Here is a 4,747-nt window from a genome sequence, read left to right as displayed (position 1 = left end):
CAGTAGGGGGCATGCAGGAGGCAGACGATCAATGATTCTCTCTCATCATTGATGTTTCTATCTCTCTCCCTCTCCCTTCCTTTCTTTAAAATCAACATTTTTAAAAGAGGAAATATTCTCATATACTACAACATGAATGAACCTTGAGGACATTATGCTAAGTAAAATAAGGCAGTCACAGAAGGATAGATTCTGAATGATTATACTTCTGTGAGGTTTCTAAAGTAGTCAAACTCTTAGAACAGAAAGAAGAATGGTGGTTGCCGGGGTGTAGGGAGAGAGTTTCAGTCATGCAAGATGACAAAGTTTTAGAGATCTGTAGAGCAATACGCACAAAGTTAACAATACTGTACTGTACACTTAAAATAGTGTTAAGAATGTACAGTTCATGTTATGGTTTTTACCACAATAACAAAAATTTTTAAAAAAGAGATATAAACAGCAGCTACACTCCATAGTCAATTAATAACTAGACATTGACAAGCTAATGGTCCAATCCAGTGATTTTGAAACTTCAATATTGGAATCATTCTCCACTCAAAACTTTCCAGTATACTCCATAAGGAAATTATAACAGTAAAACTATGTTGAATTGGGTTGGAGAGGAGGGGTCAAGGTTGTAGACAGCACATACTATCACTGAGATCTCTGTCTATCTTTCGGCCCAATCCCAGGAGATCTAACCTAAAGTTCTCCTCATTTATAGATTAAAAACCTGAGGCTCTGGAAGAAAAAGGGACTCACCCAAGAGTATGCAGTGGGTTAGTGGCATGGTCCTGGCTAGAATCCACATGTCCTGCTTTCCAGTTTGGTGTTCTCTGCATTATCATTAAGCTTCTTGTGACTGACCTGGGAAATATCCAGCGAACCATGGGAGGCAACAGAGTTGAAGGTTAAAACTGGAAGCTGTGGAGGAAGGGGACATTTCAAAGACTAATCACCAGGCAACAGATTTCCAATTTCAACAGTTTTTTATTGCCTAATTATTTCCATTATACAAATAATATTCATTCATTAAAGGAACTTCAAAATTGCAAAGAAGCAGAAAAATGTATAAGCTTACCAATTATATACACAACAGTTATGACTTGAATATGTTTGCTTTGTCTTTTAATGAATAGATTGTTGAGTTTTCACTGAACTGCGCTCATTCTGTATGCTCAATTTTGTATTCAGCTTTATTCACAATATTATAACATAAGCATTTTCCATTTGTAACAACATTTCTTTCATAGCTAAATATGCTTTGAAGTAGTTGTGTCATGCAGAACATTCTTTCTATTTTTTCTCTATTTCAATAATACTAAAATGAACATATATCTGTGCATATAACATTTGATCCATGTATGATAGTGTGCAAAAGTGAAATAATAACATTAAAAAATTTCAAGACTTTTAAGTTTTTTCTACATGGTTTCTTATCATTTATAATATATAGTTTCTTATTCATGCTCAATTAAATAAACATTGTTTTAGAATTCTGGAAACAGAAGTATAGATAAATAATAATAATAATATTCACCATTACTCTCTCAACCTAAAGGCAGACAACTACTAAATATCCTGTTATGTTCATTCCCCATCCTTTTTAAAATGCATACATATACACATGTTATTAGCAAACTAAGACTATTGTATATGGGTTTGGTATTTGGTAAAAGAGTTTGTGAGCATACTCTCCTGTCAATAAATAATACTTGAAGACCAAACAGATTTTAGTTATTAATCACATTTTATCCCAGTCACACAGCCAAACAACATTCCCATTTGTTCATTCCCAGCACAGCCATATCCATACCTTCATACCTAAGTAACAGATATTACCTGCAGGACCACCCCTAATATGACAACTCTCAAGGAGTAATCTTGGTTGTAGATGTCATGGGAAGCCTTTGAGCAACTGACTGAAGAGTGGATGTAGGTAGTTGCAATCACATTTTCCTAATTTGACATATCTGCAGAGCTCAACTCAGAGTGATGCTCTAACGTGCCAGCCACCAGGAACAGTTGTGGGCCCTGAAACTAGGGGGCCCTTATCAGAAGATGTTTACAAAAGCACAGTGGTTAAGACAGAAACTTTGACATCAGACCCTTCCAGGTTCAACTCATGGCTCTACCTCCTACTGGCTATGTGACTTGGATTAAACTGCTTAACTTCTCCAAGCCTCAGTCTCCTCATCTGTAAAATTGGGTGACAACATTGCTACCTCATAGATCTGAAATGATGATCAGATGAGATGGTGCATATGAAGTATGTAGCAAGATGCCATAGCAGGCACCCAATCAATTTTAGCTGTAATTTATTATATTATTTTGAGGAGTTCTGGCAATAGCTTGTCTCTGTTCCCTCACAGTTTTTTCTATTCTCACTCACAAATACAACTTTCTCTTTCCTCATTAATCTATTATAGAAAATACTTTTTAAACTGATAAGTCCCAAAGCAGTCATTCTGGCAGTGAATATGGCAGTTCACAATGTCATCATATTTATTTGATCACAAATGTTATTTATAGCACAAATTGGTTGAAATTGTCATTAACAATTTTAATAAATAATTTTATTTCAGCACTTACTATCCCCAGGAGCTTTATAGTACAGTATATCCTTCAATCTTCACAAGAGTGTGAAATGCTGTTATTACTATTTTTCAAGTGAGCACACTGACATATAGACAGTTTAAGAAATTTGCTCAAGGTCACCCTTTTAGAAGTTGAAGAGTCAGAATTTGAATACAAGCCTGTTGGACTCCATACCCTAAGCCCCATCCACTAGACCAGGGATCAGCAAACCTTTTTTTCTGTAAAAGGCCAGAAAGGAAATATTTTAGGTTTTTCAAGCCGTCTGGTCTCCATCATAAATATTCTAGTCTGCCATTGTAGAGTGAAAGCAGCCATAAGCAACATGTAAACAAAAGAGCAGGCCTATGTCCACTAACTTTATTACAGACACTGAAATTTGAATGAATTTTATATTGCAAGGAAGAAACAAGTCTCTTAAATTTGTCCCATCAAGACCCATGGAACAGTTTCCAACTTAAAGAGTATGGATGCTCCATGAATTCCCAAGTCATTTAGACCACGGTCTCTACCAGTGGAATGCAGAAATGGAAATGGCTCAAAAATCAAGATGGCTTCTTCTAAATGTAAGGTTATATTTTTATATATTTTTTAAATGTTATAGCAAATAAAAGAATCCAACTAAAGAGACAAAGAAAAATTAGAGTCAAGAGTGAGATGGGAGGGTGAATATCTAAAAGCTTTCTTTTAGCTCCAAACAAATTTTCTCTTCTTAAGAGATTATGGAAGCTTAAATGTGTTTTTTAAAGCTCTTCTTTGAAGCAAAGAGTTTAATCAGCTCACACCATTAATGCTTCAGATTTGGCAGTTTCTTTTTTTCTTCTTTTTATGACCAGGTGATCTATGGGAGAGCTTTTTTGAGATGAAAATATAGGGACTAGAAAAAAACAGTATTTCACTCCACTGCTGCCATTTGCTTCCTGTCTCCTCACCTAAATTCTATTTTCCATTAGTACAATGCTTCAGGAGATGCCAGCACATACTCTCACCAAGAGACTTTTTAGATGTTCAAACAGAGATCTGACTGCATGGGTTTAGAGTCACACTCCAAATCTCTCATTCATTCCTTGTATGTGCCAAGAAAGGTGCCTGTCACTAGACAGCTGGAGAACAAGCCAAGAAATGCCAACATTGTTGTCATTACCTTGGCTTCCTTTCCCTGACCCCTGTAGCTTCTCAATGAGAAGAGGTGCTCCTGGATGTACTGGGTCAATTCTCCTCAAATACAGCATGAAACCTTCTCCTGGCCACTTGGGAAATGAATAGAGCTATGGACTGGGACTCCTGAATCCCAGCTCAAGTCTGCCACTAACTTGGCATTTGACTAACTTAAGCCATTTAACTTCTCTGAATACAATGGCTCATGTGGCACACCATCCAGATGCCCTTCAGCTATTGGGAACATTGGAAACTGACAGCTCTAGCTCTCAGCTGAAAACGCCCCTGGATTTTGTCTTTGGCTAAAAGACCCATCTCGCCCAAAGTCTCTTCATGTTCTGTGAGATGGCCTGCATTCAATGACTGGTTTGTCACTGTGAGCGTACAAAGGCCTGGCCCCCTTGACCAATTTGGACAGCTCTGCAGGGCCATCCCAGCCTCAGGTTCCCTGTAGGATTAGCTCAGCCTTTGGAACTGCATGGATTATTAACTTCTCCTTCTACCCAATCCTCTTTACTTCCCTGCAGGTGTTGATCCTGACAGCTACCCCATAAAATTCTTGCACACAAAACTCCACAAGTCTCACACAAGACTCAAAGTTTGCTTTCAGGGAACTTACCTGGGACACTGGTCCTTAGCTTTACCATCTACCTAAAAAGGAGGCTACCCTAGATGCCTCCATTTATGTAAACATGAATAAAGCACAGTGATCAATTGCCAGGTGTACAGTACAATTGGCGGAGGCAACAGGGGCAGGGTCTCATATGCATTTGAATCCAACTGAATTACAGAATTCAGGATATAGCTCTTCAAATACTATGAAGCAAGTGTTACAGAGACACTGAATATTAGGGTCTCTGGGTTGGAACCCTATCTCTGTCACTAACTTGCTGGGTGAGTCAGGTAATACTCTCTGCTAAGCCTTATTTTCCTAACCTCCAAAATAAGTCTTTCTCAGTTCCTTCCTTCCTTATTTTAAATGAATTTATAATCTCTGGTTTGAAAATTTAAA

At 37.6% G+C, this 4,747-nt stretch overlaps 1 long non-coding RNA gene across 1 annotated transcript in view; it reads right to left on the bottom strand.

Moving 5' to 3' along the window:
* The window catches only part of LOC102253428, a 92,190-nt gene that overhangs the window by 76,647 nt on the left and 10,796 nt on the right, over positions 1–4,747 (bottom strand). Inside the window, exon 2 of the long non-coding RNA XR_314263.2 lies at positions 745–906. This is a non-coding gene — a long non-coding RNA (uncharacterized LOC102253428). The remainder of the gene's footprint in view (positions 1–744; positions 907–4,747) is intronic.

Source organism: Myotis brandtii, unplaced genomic scaffold, assembly GCF_000412655.1.
Source record: "Myotis brandtii unplaced genomic scaffold, ASM41265v1 scaffold540, whole genome shotgun sequence".
In the NCBI taxonomy this organism is placed as follows: domain Eukaryota; kingdom Metazoa; phylum Chordata; class Mammalia; order Chiroptera; family Vespertilionidae; genus Myotis; species Myotis brandtii.
The sequence above is the reverse complement of the archived record's forward strand: the minus strand, read 5'-3'. Positions and strand labels throughout refer to the sequence as shown.